We start from the raw sequence: 24,806 nt of genomic DNA on the forward strand, positions 1-24,806 counted from the left end.
ACAGTCAGACAGACAGAGAGACAGACAGACAGTATTCCCGGTTCCAACATCCAGCGCTGAACAAAGAGCTGGCTAAAGCTCTGTGTAAAACGTTGACAGTTTAAGCAGACGGCATTATACACCCACACACAGACACCCCCATACCAGCTCTTCTTGAGAAAGGGTGCCAGTTTCCTGTGTTAGTAGAAAAAGGAGACAATGTCAACTACAAAAGGTCAGGAGAGGCAAACAGGATACTGAGTGCTTGTTGCCCTGTGTGGATTAGAGACCATTTGAGACAAATGAGACTGTTAAAATGCCAGAACTTTAATAGGCAGCCACAGGATGTGTGATCGTAAAAGAGGGGAGCCCCCAGTCACCCGTCACACACACACACAAACACACACACACTGACCTGCAAGCACACACACATGCACACGCACACACAGACACACGCACACAGACAGACATGCAAGCATATGAACATACAGTACCTTGCAAGAATGTTCCACACACAAACACACGCACAAAATACTAACTGTATTTGAGAAGTCGCTCAATCCCTAAGCACAGAATTAAAATGTGGTCAATATTACAAGTACTAGTTCAAAACTATCATGATTGAAGATGTGGCAATTCAAATCTTATACATTTTAACCGAAGGGATGTTGTAATGAAGTGCTTCCAACAAAAGCGAGCTATGCTTGTGTGAAAGGAGCTAGGCATCTTTGAAGTGGAGAACCGTTTTATAAATACTGGATGGTAGGGTAACTCAGCTTACCCAGAATCCTCAGCGCTCCCTTGGGGCCAGTGTGGGTGGTGCCTGGACACTGCAGGAGGCCTGTTGGCCCCGCCTCGCCTCCTCAACTCTGTAAGGAGGCGACATAACGATGGCATGACACAGCAGGAACACAACAGCCACAGAACTGCCCTTCGCTCCTCTTGTGTCCTTGCCACACACAATATTCCCAAAGCATGATGGGATGGAGCGTATACAAACATCTCCTTAACGAGAAGGCAGCTGCTGAGTCGTGTTAAAAGACGGCTTATTTTCTGTGTCACGCAAGCTCAACTTCCCTCCATTTCTTTCCAGGTTTTGTATGTTGGATATCATGTAAGCAAATGGTTGCTGTGTGATCTTCCCTATTAGAGGGTCGGAAACAGAGACTTTCAGTGTCTTCACTAATGTTTCACAGGCCCAGGGAGAAAATGATCGAGGTTAAGAAGGGTCCTCTCTCTCTCTCTCTCTCTCTCTCTCTCTCTCTCTCTCTCTCTCTCTCTCTCTCTCTCATAAATGATACAGACACATCCCAATGCTTGAGTGTATGCATGAATGCTCTCTCCATCTCTCCCTTTCTCTCAGCAGACAGGCCACACACACACACACACGCACACACACACACCCACACACACAGCCTGTCTGTCACACACAGTCTCTCTCTGTCATCCCCGACCCTTCTCAGCTTGAGAACACTGCAGTCCCTACCATTCTAACCCTGCCAATCAGCCAGCCGGTACACAGCCTTAATGGCCACACAGGGGAATGGCAGAGCCGGTCCACAACGCTCGTTTCTCCAGATTCCTCAAATCAGCATCCAGCTGCTCGCCTTTAATTGTCACATAAGTGGTGACAGCCACAGAGAGCAGGCCCGGGAAGCAGCCCCGATCCACCTCCAACGGTCCCTAAGAACGGTAGACATTTTTTTTCTTCTTTTTCTTTCATTTTTTTCCTGAGATATCGTCTTCTAATTTGTGTAAGTTACCTCTTTCGGTGTCTCTTTCATTCTCTTTAGTAGAGAGTACGGACATGCTGGTTGCTGTCGACGGCAGGCTATTATCTCGATCTGACCTCCCCACGAGTTTGTTAAATTCAACATTACGGCACTCGGAAGGAAGGGGAAAGTGTAGTGTGCGGGTTGGCATGGCAACGCAGTCATAATTTATCATAACCAAGTAGCTAATATGCCCATAAGCACCTTGTGATCTTTAACCCCTGAAAGCTGGTGGAAACACTTAATATTCTAATATTCCCCCATTCCCTCCCCCCCGCCTCCCCTCCGCACACTCACTCTTAAACGCATGTGATTGCCTAATTCAACATGCATTAGAAACACAGTGTTTAAACAATCATCTGAGATAAGATTGGGATAAGATTTAAATGACGTTGTAACAGCGTTATCGTCAGCACAGTGTACATAACGATTAAAACATCTGTGTGGCTTGGAACCAGCTGTCACACAGAGACATTTCCATATCCACGCAAAACACATGAAACATAAAAAAACATTTTCCATATGTTTATAGTCATTGTAGAACACGATACAAATGTATTGGACAGAACCCACTTGAAATATTTGAAGTCAATTGATGCATTTTATAACAGAAATCCTGTATGTATTTATGGGTTGATGTGCATTTGTTTTGCAGCTTTATTGTCATGTAAATGACATCACACCTCCACGTTACCTATAACACTTTGGTGCCTCGGGTTTGAGAGAAAGCTTTAGGCACATTCTGTGTGCATTCAGCCGGACAAGCATCATTGCAAAGATCTTTTCCCTGTTAATGAGTAACAACTGTAAAACTGACAAGTCTTCCAGAGGAACTGCCACTGTAGGGGAACCTCTGTCTCCTCTTAAGACACGCCTGAGTCAACTGTCTGGATTGAATTCATTCAGTTTCTAACCAGAGATTTCAGAAGACGACTGTCAAATGGCATCTCATTGACTTGGAACTGCAAGCACGCAGGAAGCATGTGTCTCCTTTGTAGTCCTTCCGCTGCTATGGCGGAAAGGACTGTGTTCTCGTATAAGCCTCCTGACATTCAAGATGTTATCTACATTTACTTTTTACATTTAGTCATGTAGCAGACGCTCTTATCCAGAGCGACTTCCAGTAAGTACAGGGACATTATCCTGAGGCAAGTAGGGTGAAGTGCCGTGCCCAAGGACACAACGTCATTTGGCAAGGGCCGGGAATTGAACCAGCAACCTTCTGATTAATAGCCCGATTCCCTCAGCTCAGCTATCTTAGCAATTATCTTATCACTCCTTCATTCGCTGCCAGGACCGGCCATCAGACATTGATATCAGCTGTAAAATCAGAATGACATATGAATCAGGCAAACCATTAAGCCTCCTTGCTCGTTGAGAGATGCTCCGGAAGTTTGGAAGCCCTATGCTTGTGACATTAGTCTCAGTGTCACTTTGATTGGCTTAGTTATGGGAATGCACTTCAAGTGCATTACGTCCGACGGTGTTTATCTGACCGTGTGGGATGCAGTCGGCCCAGAGCTATGCATGCTGGGATTGAGGAGCCGCGTCAACTAGACAGGCAGACAAACACGCAGACAGACCCACAGCTACGCACACACCTTGTTGGGTTGATTTCACCCCATTGTTTCATTCTGTCGATGACTCTTCTTTCTTGCCTCAGAGTTTATTATTATCATATTTTCTGTATGAGGACAAATGAATTAATTGAGCTCATTTAGCTTTTAAAATACAGGAGCATGCTATATTGACAATGACAGAATCCCCCAAAAGTCAGATGTGTAAAATGTGTCATTTAATGAATGTAACCTGACAAATTTGTTTATAGATTGGACAACATTTACTTTACATTTAACAAGGCTCGGCTAATTAAACAAATACAGTTGATATGATCAAAGAGCTACTGCTTCCTTCTCACCCTACCCCCCCCCCCCCTCCTCCTCCCCCCTCACGTGACAGGCTGTCCTGTGGTGTTTTGTTGACCTTGTGTTTCAGACCACTGCCTGAACTGACTGGTGCCAATGTGGAGCACTGTGGATGCTGGACTGTATCTTCATTTCGTTTTTTTATCCCTGCTCTTGCTGCATGATTGTGTTCAGCCAATGGTCTGCACCTCTTTGTGTGACTGAGCGTCTCTGGGGGAAAGGATCCCTAACTGAACTGCTCTTCACTAGATTTCTTCCCTTTTTTCTTCTACTTTGAGGGTCCTAGGTTGATTTAGGGGCAATGTGCATCTGTGAAGCCCTCTGTGACATTGGTTGTAAAAAGGGCCATACAAATAGAATGATTACAATATGTAAATGTATGTTTTTTTACACCAAGCACTGTCTACATTTAAATAAAAGCTTTATGTGAACGATTGGGTAAACTTCACACAACTGTTTTGCGTCTCTTGCTCACATTATGCTTTCTACTTTCCTTCGACAGACAACAAATAGTTTACCCGTTAAGCAGTGTGACATTTGCTTCTGTGTGTGACCCGACATGAGACCGAGGGGGGAGTAGAAGGTGTGCAGAAAGTAGTTTGCAGGCTGAACATGTTCACACTTAAATTTAGCTTTGGGAAACCACAAAGGAGTCATCTTTCAACTGTCTTGATGATGGCAGCTATCAGTCCTTCATCTACGTTCTGGAGAGGTGTCTCTTTCTGTTTCTTGACAAGAGACCTGGCTCTTCCTACAGTTGGTCTAACTCACTCACTCACTTTTTATTTTCCTTTGCTTCTTTCTGTCTTTCTTTTACTCCCATCGCCTTCTCGTTGTCTCTCTCACTCTGTCAGTTCCACACAGAGCTTGTCCCTCTGGGTCTCGTTCCCCTGTAAAATCTCTTTTCATGTCCTGTTTCTATACAAATTGAGCTGGTTGTGGATGTCCCCAGAACTGTGTGCTGTGTACAGTATGTATAAACTACAACACCCAAGTCACCCCGGGGCTGGTCCACACAAGTAGATTGGAAAGGCGGCTAAGTTCTAAATTCATATGTTATTGTTTATACCCTGTTTGTTTGGATCCCCCCTCAGAAGGTGTCTGCCAGAAGGACTGGAAAACCGCTTAGCTAGGCACATGAGACAAGTGCATGCAGTGTTTGCACATCACCTGTGAGAAGAGAGAACTATTTGCTCTGTCTTGCTCAGTGACCCTGACCTTCCACTGTGTATAATAAGGCCGAATCCCAATACTCCCCCTTACCCCTTCCCCTTACCCCTTCCCCTTAGTTTTGCGCGTTCCCGTGAGAGCTAGTGGTGTCCCAATACTCTTTTGGAGCTAGGGGAAGGGCTAAGACTAAGGGGTATACACCCCTTAAAACCAAGTAAGATCGGGAGCTTACTTGAAACCTAGGGCTATGTGAAAACTGCGCGACCGGCAACAATGGCGACCAAATCATCCAGAGAGTCCGATAAATGTTATATTATCGGCTTAATTAATTCTTGTCTTGACAGTCTTGTTTTGTGTTATATACAGTCATGAACATATATATTTGCAGCCATTTTCCTAATTGAAACGTTGCTAAAAATCGCTCGTTTAGTACGTTAATGTTACAGTTCTGAATTGCACAACAGTCCCGCATTTCTTTGACTAGCATGTCTACAGTTCTAAGTAAACTCCATTAGCAGCGAATTTTGTTTAATATCAGTGCATAACGCTATTTGCTTTGGAGATCTCGATACGTGCTAGATGACGTACCTGTAACCAAGTGGCGTCCCATTTCCTAGGGCTATGTAGCCCTAACCCCTTACTTTCGAGGGCCAAGGGGAAGGGGTAAGTTAAGGGGAAGGGGTAAGGGGAAGGGGTAAGGGGGAGTATTGGGATTCGGCCTAACAATTAAGAGCTTATCTAGCTTATTTGTGTGTGTTTTGGGAGCACATGTGGACAACACTCACATGCACAAACACTACACAGATTGTAGGTCTACACAGAAACACTACACACCAGCTACACACACACAAAACACAGGCCCTTCACTCAAAAATGCAATAGAGGACAAAGATTGATCTGCCAACCTGATAATGTCTTTAACCTTAATGAACTAGTTAACTAAGTCTGAAGGATTTCCTCTCAAATGAGATTTTATTAAAAACGGTCTCACCCTTTTTCACACAAAGATAATGCTGGGGAAGAGATAGGGAGGAAGGGGGAGAGAGAGAGAGAGAGAGAGAGAGAGAGAGAGAGAGAGAGAGAGAGAGAGAGAGAGAGAGAGAGAGAGAGAGAGAGTGGAGGAGACATTGAGAGAGACAAAGCGTTCGAGAGGGAGAGAGGAATGCATTTCCAGTGATCCCATGATTCTCTTGGAGAGCAGGCTTGTATGGCTCATTCAAGACCAACACAATGAAGTCTCTATCATCGGTCTAACCGTCCATGTCTAACCATCGCCTATTTGATTAAAGAGACAGAATAAGGAGCTTCATCTGTCAATGATTAGGGGGAACATTTTTCCTCCTGTTTCATCCTGGGACGGACCCCCACCCCCTCAGTCCCTCAAGTCCTCCTCTCCGAGATTTCAGCAAAAACTGAGAGAAAATCGATCAGTAGTTGAATGATGCTTAAATGATGAACTGGATATCAGGGTTTTGAAATGTCTGTTTAAGGTCAGCGAGTATAAAAATGTCATATTGGATGCACACACGTACTGTATACACCCTCTCTCTCTCTCTCTCTCTCTCTCTCTCTCTCTCTCTCTCTCTCTCTCTCTCTCTCTCTCTCTCTCTCTCTGTCTCTGTCTCTCTCTCTCTCTCTCTCTCTCTCTCTCTCTCTCTCTCTCTCTCTCTCTCTCTCTCTCTCGCACACACACGCTACTGCCTCTATCTGCCTTGGGATGCTTGGTAACAACTTGCGCCGTCAAACTACATATGACCCCTGCTCTTTCCCCTACTTCATGGTAGCCAAGACATGATTCATGAGGCGTAAAGAAAATATGTGAACATTTCCTTCTTTGTCCTGTCTTGCTAGAGCGAAGATGTGTTTCTGCTGTTCTGGCTTTGTGTGTGCATGTGTGAAAGAGAGAGAGTGTGTGTATGTTTGGCAGTCGTGAAGAGCCGTGATAGGGGTCAAAACCTTTAGGTTGACTCAGTGCCTGTGTACTTGACTTGTGAGTTTAAACGTCAATACTCTGACACAGAAATGACACAATATTAATTTACCAGTGTTGGCATTCCCTTTGAAGACTTGCTTATGCTAGTCTAGGAGTTATGGTTGGTTTAGATCTGTGCATTTGCAGTTAATGTTGAAAGAAACGGTCCAGTGGCTGTAAACATGTTGGCGTCAGGGGCTGTTTGTGTGTACGTGTAAAAGATTCCAGTAGTTTCAGGAGCTTCAAAAACAAAACTTTTATTTAGCTAACGCCACAACAAACAATAACTAACTACTACTTTTGCAAACAAGGTTTATGTTTTTGATTTTATGATATTTTGTCTTTGCTTGGTTTTGGGCTTTCTTGACGGTGTAGCGTTCAATCCCACCCATGTCCACTTCAACATTTTCCCAGTTGTAATCTACTGTATATGCAGGATCTGCTCTGGGACTCTTAAATGTTTTCAACACATTTCTTGGACCTGTCTAGAAAGCGTAATGGCAGAAACACATGTACAAACTAGGACTTCCCATAGAGTGTTTACTGCTAGTGTTTTCTCAGTGTGGTGTGAGTTAGAAGACAGTGTCTGTAGTTGTGCCTCACTTACATTAACTTAGTGATACATCAGCATGGCACCAGTAACCACTGAAGCTCGCTAGCCAGCTAGCTGTGGTGCGTGCATCAAGACAATGCTAGCATCACAGCCAGCCACCAACAACACCCAGCATGTATGCCATGGCAAGCATCCTCTCCATACAGGATATTGTTTTTGTGCTGACTATTGTTGTTCAGGAGAGCTCACTCTTCATGATAGAGTAGAGTAGTTTCAGGGGCCCTAAATGATGTGTGCTTCTTTGAATGTCACCACGGGGTGCTATATTTTACAAGCTGTACCAATGGAGAGCGTTTTTGTGTGGAGTTGGGAGGGCCATTTGCATTTGAAACAGTTCCCCCTGCTTCCCTGCTTCCCTGCCTCCGTGCCCCAAGGCTAATGTTCCTTTTACGTCCGGACCAGAGCTGTGCACCTGTGGATCTTTCTCAGTCACACACGCACACACACACACACATACACACACACCTGCATATATACACACACAAGACTACAGCTGCAGGCTTCAGTTGACCGCTCGGCTCGCCAGGCCAACCCTGTAAGCTTAATGATCCGAGACTGGACATCTGTGGACCACAGGCTCTAATGTGAACGGCACGGAAAGAAAATTCTTACCAATTATTTCAAGTCTTTAACGAAGACCACAAAATGGCTGCCGGCTCAGAGCCTAATAAGTTCATAAAATAAACAATGTGAATGTTTGTGAGACAGCTAGAGATTTTCCTTGGCTTTTGAGTCTAAAATAGCATGAAATAGATCCTTTTCAACAATAGAAAACATAAAGCGTTCAAGTGGATGACATGTTTTTGTATTTTAAAGCCTTAATTAAAAAGACGACAATTGGAAACCTTCTGATGACATAAATGACAGGGTAACAGCCCTCAACCTAAAACAATAACCAGAGACAAAATCCATCAACGCCATTAAAATGTAGCCGCTTCTATTTGACTGGCTAAATAAAGGCGTTTATTTGAATGGAAACAGTCTTCGAGGTTTGTAATTTGCTCGCTGACAGTAATGTAATTCAGTGGGCACCTTGCTGTGCCAGTTGTCACAGTGCCAGCTAGACTGGCACTCAGGGCACTTTAACCATTTAGGGTGTTGGCATCAGTCCTGTATGAGTCTCTCAGCTATAGGCTACATCGTTTTGTACGCTGCCAATAGAGTTCACTCACAATAAGCCAGCCTTCCTCTTAAGCCAATGTTTATACTTCAACCCTTTTAAGGAATCATTTTTCAAACCTCTCAACTTCACAGCCCCTCAGGGCAAATATCCCTTGAGCGAACCCTTTGTTGTAAGGGTATGTGTCTCCGTGGGATTGTCCTTACCTGAATATTGATCATGTTGATTTTTATTTTGTGTTTCTTCTTTTCTTCAATTGCAGAGTAAACATGCTTGACATCAGATCTATCAACTTATTACAGTCATTTCTCAGTTGAAACCAGTTAAGAAAGGTCTGTGGGCTTTTCTGTCAAATGATGGCCCATTGATTCGAAGCTGCTGTGTACATAATAAGTTCAGCATGATATAAAATACCCAACAAACCACACATCCAGCACCATACGGTTAGCAAGAATGAGGTCTGAAGCTTTTAAATGGCAGAACAATCTCACACATTATACCACTCGTCTGCCACCTCCTTCTAGAACAGCCCGGTTCTGCATTCTCCTTCGGTCAGTAGCTTACACATACCATGTATTCGGTCAGTTGAATCACATGGATAGCAGGTGCTGTAAGTTAAGGCAGCCTGGAAGGCAAAGTTGGGACACTGTTGGAAAGGGCAATACTGTTGTGACAGACAATAGTGCTACTTGCCTTGGGCTGAAGGTCTCACCCACTGCCACTTATAACTGCTTAGAAACTGTCCACCTTAAGAGCAAATAACTCTGAATGGAAGTCATAGTGCATGGTAGTATTTACTGTTCTTGTATCAAAATATCATTATTCAAATACTGGTGTACTATGAAGCACACATACACAATGGGCCTACAATACAATTTATTATTATTATCATTAAAAATGTCCAGCTATTATCTTCCTTCATTTCTATAACTGTGTTAATTGCCTAAAACCATCTCGAGTGTCATGACTGTGTTCTTCAAGCTGTCATCTTTCAACAAGTCTTAATCTGTAGAGTCCTGTTCAATGTCCCTAAGGGAGGGGGCTATCCAATTTCCCTGACTTTGTCTGCCTGCACAGTAACAAAAATACCCACTGGTCAACAGTGATTTAAAAAGAACGTTAACTAGTGACACGTTGCAAATTCTTTCCTGCCTGTTGGGCTTCCAAACACACGTGTACACACAGTATCTTGTTTCTTAGCTCTGAAAGATGATTGGATTTGACGTGTATTATTTTGTGGGGCAAAGTTTATTCACTCATTCACCCTGTCTTACACTCGAGGTCTAAGGGCGATCTCATTTGCATCACCCTCCCACTGGCCTGCAAAAGACAACAATGAAATTCAATGAGGGCGTGGTGGCAGGACAATGGCCTCCTGACTTAATTATTCTTCAAACGGGCAACCAGAGGGAGGCATCGGACATTCAAACAATTATTACGCCATACATGAGTTAGTTCTGTCAGCTCTTTGAATACAGGTGGGTTTTTATCATCTGTGCCTCCATCAGGAGCGTTTATTTTCAGTCCATGCGCTCCAACACAGAACACTTCTCAAAGAGATCATCCCAAATATTTTCTGTTCAACAACGACGAGACAAAAAAGGCACCACTGTTAAACATTCTTAATGATAGGATTTCCAAATGAGGTAATTTCAATCATCAAGAAGAAAACTGTCAAGACTATTCAGACAAAGACCTGCAGAAAAGCTATGATGCGATTTATAACAGAGGGCACAATTAGCGCTGAAAAGCATCCAATTAACGTTATTTCCTTTGATCGGCAGGGGAACAGGATTTAGTGAGCCCGCCATCTGTGTGATACCACATTCAGATAAATGTAAAATGAAATAATTATGGCAAATTAATAGATGTAGAAGTCTCAAATTGATATGCTGAGGATGATTTTGTATGTTTAATTGTAGAGGGAGGAGTAACTGCCTAAACAATGGGAGTCATTTCAGAAGATAAGGGGAGCTAGGGAGAAAGAGAGAGAGGAAGGAAGGGAGGGTGGGTGGGTGAAAGAGATTGAGAGGGAAATATATGGAGCGAGAAAGAAAAAATAACAAAGGGAAGAAAAAAAGAAAGAAAGAATAAAAATGGCTTTGTCTATGCAATACCATAATACTCTACGCATAACACAAAACCACACATATCCTGTCAGTTCCATATTCCACAAAGGTAAATTCAAAATACATTGAAGAGTAAAGACAATGTCACCACAGGATTTCACATCACACCAGCACCTGCAAACCTAATTTGAACCATAGGTCTTTCAGTCGTGGTAAATTCATGAATGTAAGAATCGTTGTTAGATGTGAATAATATTAGACAGATATCACTAAAATGTAGCTGTAAATTTGTTTAGAAGACAGTAAGAATGTACAATGGCTGCCAAAGCTTATTATTTAGTTTTATTTCTCCTTCTTTCCTCACCTGAAGTGAATATGACAGTCTTCGGCGATATTCAAATGCACTCAAGCAATGCAGGGAAAAAAGAGAATAACTGAATACTTAATGTTACTGACAATACTGTTGAGTTGTTTTGTTGCACTCTTCGAAGGAAAGATATCTCATCTTGAGCCCTTCGCTAGCATTGTGGGAAAATAATAGTTAAGGAACTGTGCAAATTTGAAGATGGAACTATTAATACAAAATATATTGCCAATCATTTTACTGAGTAATCCCAAAAAATATATGTCATTCTGATAGAATAGCTGGAAAACTATAGGGTGGACGGTTCACTTATTTTCATTGTCTTTTTTAATCAAAATTACATACAAATCTGTGACAGCAACAAGACATGAAAAAAACAAAGCTACAATCACAAGACAGCCACTGTACATGCAGTCATGGATAGCCCATAATCAATTTAAACCTACTGCATTTCCATCAACAATGTGCCAGCCAAACATTCGTCACAAACAATAAGGGTTTGAAACAGGAAGTTTTCTCCTCCGAAGGAACAAGCAACCAAAACAGCTAAGTGAGGTAAGGTACTGACAAAAAACGCTTGATTTTAGAAACACTTTTTCAGTGCTTTGAAATGACGTTGTACCCTGCTTTGACTTATTACCACTTTGCTTCAAACTGTATTTTCTGTGAATTTTCCCTGTCATCTTTTTTCCTCACACAAATTGTTTTACAGATTGTGGATCAGTCTGCTGTCTCTTGTGTTGAGATCTGAGCTTGTGTGAAAACTAGATATTAATAACTGTGTTCAAATATTAGCGTTTCTTTTGGATTGCACGCCACAATCACCAGGCAATGTTTGCATTTTCAAAATGTTTTATAGGTTATGGCACAGCTATATTTCCACAACACTCATTTCCACCAGGTCCCATGCAAATAGGGGTACCATGGGTATTAAAATAAATAGTCAAATGAGTAATGGAAAAGCTCCCGTAGATGCAAGCAGGATTCCAAATGGGTACACACACTTTGCATGTTCGCCACAGCTCAGAATAGTCATTCCAGCCCAGGGACACACACTAAGCTATCCTCTGTGATCAAGTGAATTTGATGGGCTCCATGATGAAGTCATTGTAATACAGTCTTTTCCTATGTATACATTACAGAAGGGACGTCATGGCCCTGCCAAGTACTCAATGTGTTCCTACAAGTCTCCTGTGAAGTCTTTTGATACCCAACAGCATGTTTCACTGGAGGCTTAACGTACGTCGCAACCATGTGGAATGGGAACAGGTGTTACATGTTGTCAATGATTATCATGTCTACTTTTCCTCTCTCTCTCTCTTTCTCTCTCTCTCTCTCTCTCTCTTTCTCTCTCTCTCTCTTTTCTCGATGTCTCTCTTGCGACAGTTTTCGTAGTCCCATGTGGTTTACATGGGGGTTTGGACTGGTGACAACATGTTGACAGCATGAAGTGGAAAGAAGATCTACTGAATCCTCCCATGCTCGACTTCTCCAACACATAAATAATAACTTTAGAACTTAATTAAACCTTCACAAGCCAAACAACCGTTACATGCTACTGATACGAAAACCCCACATTGTGTTGAGGACTGTCACTTCTGCCAAATGCAACTTGTCTGATGCTTCTGTGGAACATTCACGAAAGATCAACATGGGCTTTTGAAAGCACTTGTGTTGATAACCTTTAAAGTTGTGTCACATATTCATCCAGAAATCTTGGGTCTCTATTGAAAGATGCAACATCTTTATTTCAATCAATACATCAATTAATCTATCAATCCAGTTTATTGTTATATAATTTCCAAAGATACAAATGGAGTAAAAAAAGAACTAAAAAAAGGTATTGGATGATCCCAACAGCCCATTTGGAGCCAATATAAGAGGTGAGCAAATAAATAAATAAAAACTGTCTTGGAGCCTTGGTACTGTGGTTGTTGGGTTGTGGATCACCAATGATCTTTTGGACCCTCCTTTCACACGGCCTGTTGTATAAGGTTGGATGATAGCTCTGACACCAGCTGTCTTAAAAGACACAGAGACATACACATGTAACCAATAGTCTTCTCCTGCAAACACAATCCACATATCCCCCCTCTGTCTGTTGTAAAAATCACCCACAAGAGCTGTTCATGGCAGACAAACAACAAAACTCTTGACTTTAAGATGAAAGAAACAAAACAAGCCCTTAACGTGAGACACGGGAGCAGATTAGGGGCCAAGGCAAAGTGATTACGCTGCCATTGTTGTGGAATATCATATCGGTCTGTTTCCTGGTGCCTGGAAAAATAAATCTCTCTAATCCTCAGTGAGCGCAGGCGGCTTTCAGGGCCTATTTAACCGTCTAATTAATACTCTCCGCTTTGGCTTCTTCAAACTGTCTCAAAGGTTGATGGGGCTTCAACGAAGGACCAAGACCTGCCCCAAAAACACACCCCCACCACCCACACCAGACACGAGCCGTGCGTCTGAAATGGCATCCAACCTCTTATCTGAAATGTCAAAAGACATTTGGTTGTGTGCCGTTACATAGTGCGTCGCTGATAAAAATGACAATGCTGTCCTTTTACATTTGGTTGCATTTAGCGGTGTGCACATGTGGAATTGTTGAGTTGAATTGGTTAAATTCACTCAGTGAAAATTCTGCCCACCCATGCCATCGAAGAGCTTGGGTTTGGTGGCATAGGTAGTTTACACGGTATTTAAAGTTTAAATCCTAGTTTAGGAGGACTAGGGACAAAGCCATACTGATGGGAGCCCCGACTACTGCTGTTACACACGCCAACATGCTTTTCGGACTATTATGACCAATAATCTTCTGCACAGCAGACATGAAAAAATGTTATGTCCCAATCAGGTCGCATTTCACGCATACGGCCTGGAACAACGTCTGGCCTGCATACAGTGTCAGCTGGTTTCTTCTTAAACTGTTCAGGGAGAAAGCACAAACAACAGAAGCCACCTTTCCACAGTGTCTCTGCAGCAGATGCAGAACTCTGCAGCAGATGGACCCAAAAACACAAGAGTCGGACTTGCCAGGGAACAGCGAGCATTGTCCTGGGGTGATCTAAATATGGACATGTCTTTTCGATGATGACCCACTTTAACATCAGACGCCGACAAGAACCAGGAAGAAGAGGGAGGTGGAGTCACACACTGCTCGCCCATATCAGCATAACAATTATTATCAGAACTAATTAGGGAAACCAATTAATGCAGCTTAAAGAGAGAGAGAGAGAGAGAGAGAGAGAGAGAGAGAGAGAGAGAGAGAGAGAGAGAGAGAGAGAGAGAGAGAGAGAGAGAGAGAGAGAGAGCAATAGGCCTACCGAAAAGGAGATATCACTATGACCCCTTTTAAAAAACAGAGATCCCTCTTTATCACCTATAAGACTCTTCATTATGGTGTCTCTGTTAGTTAACTTTTTGTAACCAAACAAAGGCAGCATGATGCTGTCATGTGGGCGATTTTAGATGGCATACCCATGTGTCCGGATCAGAGGATCAATGTCAGCGCCGGTGTTCCGTCATGCCGCTGTTGTACCGAAATTGGTGACCTATCAAAGACTGTGACCCGGGGTCGCTGTTCTCATGGCTTCATGGCTCATACTCAGGGGAAACTTCTACATTGTGTGCAAGCAGAATGTTTTCAAGTTTCCAGGGAAATAAAGATAGTTTGGGAGGAGAGCTTGCTATTCATCAACTGAATTTCTTCAAGGTGACACCACAGCACGTCCTCTGTGGTCTTGGTTTTTAATTACGTAATTTAGCCAGAGGCTTCCTTGTCAAAAACAACAAAATAGCTTTGCAGAGTAAAATAACTGAACTTTGGACCATCCTTAGAAGTTGCTTATACACTTGACCAGGATTCGAATTATCGGGAAAAGGCTTTAGAATCATAGTTAAAGATTGGAACCTAGTCTGACATTGGCATTTTATTTTTGTTAAAGGTTATTGCACCCATTTACAGTAAGTGGAGCTTGTTATTCTTGGGGTAAGAGCTTGTGGTGCATGATTAGGCTACATTGTTACAGCTGGCAGCTCTTGTTTCAAAGTTACATTCTCAGCTATTGACAAGCACAGATAGACATTTTACTGGATAGAGGAGTAATGATTGTTGATGATGAGAAATAAATCAATGTTCCGGCAGGAAATTGTAAGATACTTTGTGAAACCATAACAATTCCTCTGAGTGGACGATACATGAATGGGACTTCCTGTACACGCTTCCCTACAATCATGTCCAGAACTTGTTCATCAGAAGTGTTCCAATGTCAGTGAAGCAAATTGTTTATTTGTTCATTTTGATGCGCGATTTGGTGTCCTTTCATCTGTGAATTGTGACCCGTTCTTCAGTTTGAAAGACACAGACACTGAGCAGGTTGGTCAAGGTGCGTTTCTAAAACAATGTTATACTTTGAAGGCAATCAAAAGACATGTAGGATCTCAGAGGATCCTGGTAAACATGCACATACTTTATACACAAAAGTTATATTTGTTTCTGAGTTTTGGTGTCATTTCGAATCTGCTGTAGATGCATTCTGCAGGGATAGATAGATTGACCCATAGTGTGCTTGGATAGTGTCTCTGTTATCTTGACTGTGATTGATCCACACCATGAGACAGTGATACACATAGTTTCATAGTTCCATCCCTTCACATCATTGTGAATAACATGTGTGTTGAGTGCTCTGCACCTCTTTGGGGTAATGCGTATATTGGGTGTGGTATGAAATATTGTACTTAGTTCAAAGGTCTCCTGCGATTCCGCCTAAATCAGTGTGTCATGGCAGTGACCATTTTCAGATCGAATCAAATGGAACTTTATTTGTAGAGACCTTTTTTCAAGTAATGTCACAAAGGCCTTCATCGTTGCCCACAGATCAGCACCAACAATTTACACGAATCTAACCAACCCTAACCCTAATCCTAATCCTAACCCTAACCCTAACCCTAATCCTAATCCTCGGAGAAGAAATAGAAAAACTCCAACCGAAAACGAAATGAGAAGTAAAGAAGCTCGCATGTCGTCTTTCAAATATGTTTTATTCAACAAGGTCAGCCTCGCGCCCAGATGCTTTCATTGCAACACTTAGAACAATCAGGTACAATATAGAATTGCTCAGAAAAATATCACCAAGTGATATCGTTTGGAGACACAGCAGAAGGACTCATAAACTTCCAACTGCTCTCCACAAAGCAGCCAAAACCTTGCAGAGCAACAACCACGCTCCAAGCAGTAGTGCTTGGCAAGAGCCTGTTGTGAAACAAGCCCAGACTAAATATGACAATGTTGATTGATTGGTAGAGATTCTTAACCTTGCCCTCATGGCAATGTGAGTGCCTACATCACACTGTTAAGGCTCCAATAAGTCCTTTAATGCCGCTGGCTAGCAGACATAACAGCAGAGATTAGTAAACCAATACTCTGCCCCACCTGGCACTGAGACACGAATGAAACTGATGGGTGAGCCGGGCCTGTAGGGATCAAGAGCTAGGTCTCGCTGGAGCGACTTTCCTAATTGGGGAGATGGGAGACACCAGGGGGATAAATCCATCATCCCCTCAACTGTTTCTGGAAGGATTTCAATGAGACTTGAAGAAACAGCCAAGCCAAGCACAGCAATGTGTGAGTGTGATTCAACAATCTCCTCCACAGAGTCGGAGTGTGTGTGTGATGGGGGGTGAATTAGATTGAATTAGACTTTTTTCCCCGGTGAAATTTGAGCATTATGAACGCCAGGCAGCCGAGTCAATGGTGTGTGTGAGAGTGTGTGTGTGTGCGTGTGTGAGAGAGTGTGTGTGAAAGTATGTGTCTGCGTGTGTGTATAGTGGCGGGGGTCTTGTCATCTGCATTGAAGGAATGTGAGGCCATCTCTGTGGGCAGAGTATTCACTTTCACATGAGTGAGAAGAAGGAGGAGTTGGAGGAGAAGGGGGAGGAGTTGGAGGAGAAGGGGGAGGAGTTGGAGGAGAAGGGGGAGGAGTTGGAGGAGAAGGAGGAGGAGGAATCGAGGGAGGTCGGATAGGGGGTCTATCTCCCTGGGATTGCAGTCGTCGGACCTCAAGCTGTCCTGACCTACATTTGAGGTGATTCTCATATACAGTAAACTTTGAATTCTGGCAGCATTTACACTTGCACCAGAGTGACCCATGTGGACACCATTTTAGGAGCTGTAGGAACACAGCCGTTTAATGGCTGATTCTCTGGGCATGTGATGGATTTCGTGCCACCTCAGGTGTGGTTTGCAGAGGTTCTGCTAAGGTTTCCACATAGCAGCTGGGGGAGGTCGTAGGTGGGTTGGGAGGAGGAGAGACACATTGGGGCAGAGCTGATATTTAAGATCCGGCTCATCATGCTATACTGTACACAGCCCCCAGCTCTCTGACACAATACAATCAATGTCAGTGTCTTGAGTTGAAATAGAAAGAACATTTGGGTTCATGAAAATGCCTTGCAAGGTGGCCACAGCAGTCATCCAAAATCCAGTTTTGAATGGCATGGCCAGTATTGCCCTTCGTAATGAATACTACTTGGCTACCACAAAGGAAACTTTGCAGGGCTGTAGACAACATGATGGAAAGTGAGATGAGTCTGTGGCCAAGGACCAAGGCATTGCACCTACAGCACAGGCAAACAGGGACCATCTAGCCAAATAGCGGTTTTCTCCTTGGTGCGTGAATACCCATAGAAGTCAATTTGCGGAATAGCACACAAGCAAGTCAGGTCAAAAAATGTATTTACATCTCAATCCAATCTCAAAGTGACTGCTGATGTGTCAGAGGAAGTTTGGGAATGGGGGAATTGGAGGGCTACTTGACTGATGAGGCCAACTTTTGGGGGTTTCCATCCAGGCTGGACTCAGACAGGCCTCCTGACTGAGGAGTAGCCGACAAGTAGCACAGCCAAGACCAGAACATGTATGAGACATGACATGACTTCAAACAATGACATCAATTCAAATTCATGAATGCAAATCCTATTCGCTTGATTCAAAGTGAATTAGTTAATCATGCAGATCAATTACGTAAATCAGTGGAAGACTTTCTGCACACAATTATCGTGGCTTTTTATATGAACGACCAGAAGTTTCACACCTCCCCCTCCCAAACCTTTACCTGGGGGTAGAGAGATAACACAGCAAGGGTGAGTGGGGGCCGTAGATCTGACAAACGCGTGTGGAAAGAATTCTCTGCATCGCCACCAGCTGACATCATAACACTGTCAGCGGGGCCTTTTAAAGTCAGGGAGTTAAAACACGAGATAAACGATTAGGGCCTCTTGGGGAGACGGAATGGTTTTAACAGGGGGAGAAAGAGAGGTGGTGAGAGGAGAGAGAGGGACAGACAGAGACAGAGACAGAGAGAGAGAGACAGACAGACAGAGAAAGAAAGAGAGAGAGAGAGAGAGAGAGAGAGAGAGAGAGAGAGAGAGAGAGAGAGAGAGAGAGAGAGAGAGAGAGAGAGAGAGAGAGAGAGAGAGAGAGTGGCCTGAAAGACAAACTCGCTCAACAGATGTGCATTTCTGTATCTGAGAGACCTGGACATTGCCGGGGCATGGAGACTGCTTGTACAAAATACGGGTGCATTGTACCATTTTATTTCATGTGCTTATGTCTCATTGATCAAAAAAAAATTACGGTCGATGAGCAATTCATGGGACTGTTTGGGGATGTGGTGTCTGAAAGATTAGAGAGAGTCGGACATTGACACTGACAGTATTCTGCACACATTTCTCAGTTAATGTATAAATAGTGAACCAGAAGTTAAGCCGATGATGACTCATAGCAATTTTCATTTCTTATTCAGCTTTTTGTTACCAAAAACGGTCACAAACCATGTTTTGGACATGGCTGGGCTGGGTTGGCTTGGGTTTCTGACCAAAAAGCAGAACAGGTTTTTGTGAGTGTGGGTGTGTGTGTGTGTGTGTTTGTGCATATATGTGTGTATCCTCTCAGCCATTCTGGCAGGGCCACTCTAGCTGCCATGTCTTATGTCTGCTCCATATGTCCAGTCCTCAAGCACACACACACACACACACACACACACACTTACACACACACACACACTTACTCTCTTCCGTTCATGGACACAAAAGGTTGTCAGTTCAGCTCATTAGTTTGAAGCCTCGTAAAATATTATTGCAGTTTTTCTTAAGTCAAAATAAGTTTGTTTTTTATTTGCTTAAATGTGTCCTCTGGATTTTTATCCTCTCTTTATAAACATTGCTGGCACCTGGCTGGTGAATTAAATTGAGAAGATATAAAGGGGCCTAAGTTGTATTTATTTTGGTGTAATCATTAGGATTAAGCTGGTGAAGAAACGCATTAATGCCTAATCCTCCCATACCCCCCTTCTCGTCTCTTTTTTTCCAGCCCCTCTCTCTGCCTCCATCTCTCCCAAGCTTTAAAGCACTTTTAATTCGGGGGACAGAAAAAAACAGAGGCACTCGTACGGAGCAGCTTTGAGACTCTGCCAAGCTCTCGTTTGCATTGTGGGCTTACAGCTGGGCTCGCTCTTTCCTTTCTCTTGCTCTCTTTCTTTCTGTGCCCCCCCCCCCCCCCACCCAACTCTCTTTTCTTTCTCCCTCTTTTCTGTGGCTGCTTTTCTAGATGGGTTTTGTGCCGTTGAAAAACACGGGGTGGGAGGAAGGGTTTTGGGAACGGGGGAACTGGAGGGTCACTTGTCATGAGGCCAACTTTTTGGGGTTTCCATCCAGGGCTCCTGCTCAGACAATGCGCGCGCACACACACACACACACACACCCTTCCTCCTTTTCTCCTCGTGACAGGCTGTAAACACGTGGGGTGCATGGGGAGGCACACACAGAGAGAGAGAGGGGTACATTGTGGCACGCTCTTACAAGGCTAACCTCAGCCCTCACACACAAACTTCAAACCCTCTTTCTACTTCTGCAGCCAGGGTTCGCACCAACACGATCGCTCTAATTGTACGGAGAAATGGTGGAAGAGGGAGAGAAATGGACACAGGGCAGAGGGAGGAGCAGAGGCAGAAAGGAAGAGAGACAGAGACAAAGAGAAAGACAGACAGCCATGCAGATGGAAGACCAGAAGAGAAATAAAATGGAGAAATGGAGACACGAAGAGAGAGACAGAGAGATAAAGGGTGAGATACAGGGAGAAAATGAGAGCGAGCAAGACAGAGACGCGGTAGACTGCGCCAATAAAGACACAGATCTGATAACGCACTCTGAAGACTCCCAATGCATCTTATCTCCAGAAAACACTGATATTAAAACAGATTGAGACATGATACAGTCATTTACTTTCACGCAAAAGACAACCACAAATGCTGGGTTGTTATGACTGTCAACTGATTTTTACAAGGGATAAAGTCATCGGGTCTCTCATCCCGTCTCACTCCGTAACTAAACACGTCCTAAATCTCAATCCACTCGGCTACATCTTGTGGCCGTGAAAAATGATTCCTAAAAACCCACAAAGAGATGATAATCTCCTGATGTTTTCTGTCAAGAAAAGAAAACACTCGCTTCCCCCAAAGCCTCCCTGTGGACTGTTTGGCAGACAGGACTCCCATCACTCGGATGGCCTGCCAAGCTCTGAAACACCAGAAAGTCCAAGCATGCACTGGTCCAAGCATGCACTGTAGATTCAAATGTAGTGGAAATAGGGTCTTTCATACTAAAACCGTGCAATTGAACCCAGGTTTGGAGTTCACGCTTCAGGCAGAAGGTGACACATTTGGGACCCTCATCGTGTAAGAACTGAATGAAGTGAATATGGAAAGAAGTACACGATCTAGAGTCAGACTGAAAGCACAAAATACACATCAGATAATGAAGTGATGTTTGTAAGACATTTTCTTTCTGAGTATGTTCTTGCATTAAGACGAGATTGAGGGATAAATTCAATGAAAGAAAAGCAAGATGAAAGCAGACGCTGCTGAGCCGGGGTGACCAGTGTTCTAACATCCCTGCTCATCAAATACTAAATGAATCGTTTCCGAGTGCATTAGATTGCGCTAATACCAGGGCAGGAAAATGTATGTTTAATTTGAATAACAAATGAATCCTTTTATAGGGAGCTGAGCAATTTTCCAAACATGCTTGTCGATTATGATCACACTTCCCAAGGATCCCTTTAGTGTGGAAAAAGGTTTTTTCCATCTCCATGACAACTTGAAGAGCAAAATGAGGTAAGGAGAATGATTTTAGATCCCTGTTGAAAACAGAGGCGGCTCATGTCAAGAAACCAAAACATAGTTAAGCTCTTCATTATTTGTAATTATAATCATGATATATAATTTGACATGTAATTATATATCAATATGATAATTTTAATTATATCAAGATACTTTTATTACATTATCATCTACTATAGTATAATGTATCATAATTAGGATCTCCCAAACAAGCATGAGTATTGAGGTAATTATTTATAAAAGCAAAAATATTTTTTTGCTAAGTGCACATTGATTCTCGTCAAATACAATACGTAGAAAGGCAATTGTGGCTGGCTAGTTTCAGTAACAATACAAACTGTTATATCAATAACAGTAACAACTGTATGTGATGGTCTCACAGTAACACAGCAGTGTATTATGGGATATATCAACATAAAACCTTAATAGACTGACACATATTTTGCAGGAATATTTTTCATACATGTGTTTGTTCAACAAAATGTGGTGTTCAGAAAATAAAACACAGATTCGAACTTGTGAAAACATCTTGGTCAAATACAATAAAGCGAGTGTCACATGTCACGTGCACGTCCCTGACCCCACTGATGGGCTGTGGGAATGAAGGCCAGAGCTGATGCAGCTGAGGCCTCCAGTGCACCGGGATCTGACCAGTCAGGAGGTCAAGCCTCCAGCCTCCAAGATGGATCTCAATCCTACACAGCTTTTAGTCATCGCACGCACACGTGGACACAAAGGTGTGACGACATGGAATGGCTGAACGAGGCTTTGAGAGACGAGGTGCTCGGCTCTCTCTTTTCCCCTCTCAGCCTGGCTCACACGTGGACGCTTGGCTCAGCCAATTTCAGCTGCCGTGTTCCAAACTCCCGGAGGAAGCCTGACCTCACGGTGACTCCTTGGTTGAAACACTTGGCACTAATTGCCTGGGAAAACAGGAAATTGCGGTCTCTGAAAACGTAATGTTTATACTTAGGTTCCCTTTTTACAGACGACTATGATTACACACCAATGATTGATTAGGAGTGTATACTGAAATGCAAGTCAACACGGCAACAGGTACTGTTTCGGGTTTACAATGTCTTTCTGTTTAGTTTTTTAAGTGTTTTTTGAGTATGTCAACTGGGGCTTAAAGTCACCTTTTCAAAGTTTTCTCTACTGTTGACATTCTTTTCATAAAAATGATTCCTTGAACCTCATGGCTCAATGAGCATTGCAGAAGGAATTCCAACTTTCAACATGTCTACATTCTCCTGCCTCCTCCAGACTTATGATTCAGAAACAAAGCTCTCCCTCCATTTCCATGATTCAAGTCAGAGAGCTTCATAGGTGCAGTGCTAGCGAGCACACGTCATGTAATAATACTTTACTTCCTCCTTCACCCGGTTCACAGCCTGCCCCCTCCCCTCCCCCCAGTCAAAAGCCTGTCAACCTGCGTACCTGCAAACTTCCTGTTCCGGCCCATCAATCAACCTGCTTCCTTCCTGTCCACACCCTTCAGTCCACCCCCGTGGCCAACACAAACCCTTACTCCTCATTTCATGGATCGTAGATCCTCCTTGCGTGCCTTCACAGTGTGTCACAGATCCTCTGTGTCTTTACATGTACACTCCAACTCGACAGAGTCCAAATGAGAGGATGAGACGGAGAAATAAAGTAGAGAATGAGAGAGTTTGTGTGGTGTGTGAGAGATAAACAGGCAGACAGACAGGCAGACAGACAGGCAGGCAGGCAGACAGACAGCGTGCATGTGTGCGAGTGGGTGTCTGTGTGTGTCAGCCAAACTGCAATCTGATCCCTGGCATTTGAATGCACTGCTCCAGTCTGGTTCCCCTCGAAGGGCTGTGAATGCTTGACGAGTGGACACACCTGGCATACATACACACTCTGAAGCCACACACCCTGAAGATACCTAAAGCCTCCTTGCGTCTCTTTTACAGAAATGGGATGTGTGTTGACAGTGATGCATTATAAAGATGACTATGCCAAAGTGTTTCTTGTGTAGATTAATGTTCGCAAACACTCAAAGGATCATCTCAGAGAAATGTAAGACCATTACTAAAAGGCTTTGATAAACATTAAAAGACATTCCAGGCTGTTTTTGTCTGCGTGAACCATTCCAGGAAAGTCCGAAAGGATTCTGTTTGTGTACAGCTCGCTGTTGGAACAAGACAAGAAGAGGAAACATGGAGAGAGAAAGAGAGAGAGAGAGAGAGAGAGAGAGAGAAAGAGAGAAAGAGAGAGAGAAGGATGAAAGGCGATGTGGGAGATAAAGAGATCTACAGTACGGAGAAATGAAATGAGGTGTATAGCTCGGGTGAAGGGGGGGGGGGAGTGTGTGTGTGTGGGGGGGTTGTAGGGGGCCATCGAGGGGGCTTGCAGAGAAAGAGGTGGACCCTGGGATATGTGACGGAGCCCCCCCATTTGCATATAAATGCGGCCAATCTTGAGTAACGCGGCAGGGGGCATGAGGGGGGTTAAGTGGGAGGCTTTGACTTGGCTTAAACAGCAGGGCTTGATTTAGTTGGTGTGGCTGGGCTAGTGTGTAGCAAGCTGTTATTTGCCAATCAGTGGCATCACCAGAGCCTGGGGACGAAGGAGGCCCAGAGACTTGGATAGTGTGTTTGTTCTGAATACATGGATCTGTGGGTGGATCTTTGGAGCCATATACAAATAGCAGGGCTACTGAGTAACACACGTTCAAACACACACACACACACACACACACATTCACTTCCTAAATACAACACTATGATAGGTTGTTTATTATTGTTGTTAAGGTTGTTAAGATTATTTGTGGGTGTTGGCACTGAAGGGTTATAGGACCATATGTGATAGTGTCTGTTTGTGTATTCCTGAAATGAAATCACTTATTTGTATATGTTTTTCGTCAATTTGCACAATTTGAACAAGATATTCTATGGTGTACGTACATTCAGTTTGTATGTGTATTGGTGTGTGTGTGATTGCTTTAGTATGTGCCTGTGTGTATTTCTGCTTGCCTGTGAGTGTGTGTGTGTAAGTGTGTGTGAGGGTGGTTTATGCCAAGTCCTTCAGGAGCATGGAGCATTGAACTCCTCAATAATGAGCTCCTCTTAAAATATAAAACAAAGAGCGAAGTGCAAGAGGGCAGGAAACCCCCAGATGCCTTTTCGATGTCCCCCTCTCTCCGTCGCCTCCAATGGCGTCATTTAAATGTAAATAGAATTAAACAATATTGTTGCAATGGACTAAAGTACATCATCCTTTGGACAAGGGCTTCTTTAGATTCCCTAAAATAGCCCTTTTCCCTTGACCTCTTTCCCATTGGCTTTGTTGGGAGATGACATCGCAACAATGAACAAATCATCACAGGCCTCATTTATTGTTAATTGTTTGTTAATAACTTCCGTCACTCAATACAGACTTGTATGAAGATCATTAGCCTGGCCTTGGACTCTACATGGGACTGTTGAGGAGTAAGTGTGTTAGAGGAATCATTTGGAACCCTCACCGTTTGACACAGATTTGGTCACTGGACATTATCCAAAGGATTGTCAGACAAATCTGTGATGTCAAAAACGAAGACATTATTACTATCCATTTTGTATTAGGGTACATTTATTCATTTAGCAGATGAAAAAAGAATGCATGACGCGGGTACAGCAGAG

The sequence above is a fragment of the Hypomesus transpacificus genome, unplaced genomic scaffold (assembly GCF_021917145.1).
Source record: "Hypomesus transpacificus isolate Combined female unplaced genomic scaffold, fHypTra1 scaffold_124, whole genome shotgun sequence".
Taxonomy (NCBI): domain Eukaryota; kingdom Metazoa; phylum Chordata; class Actinopteri; order Osmeriformes; family Osmeridae; genus Hypomesus; species Hypomesus transpacificus.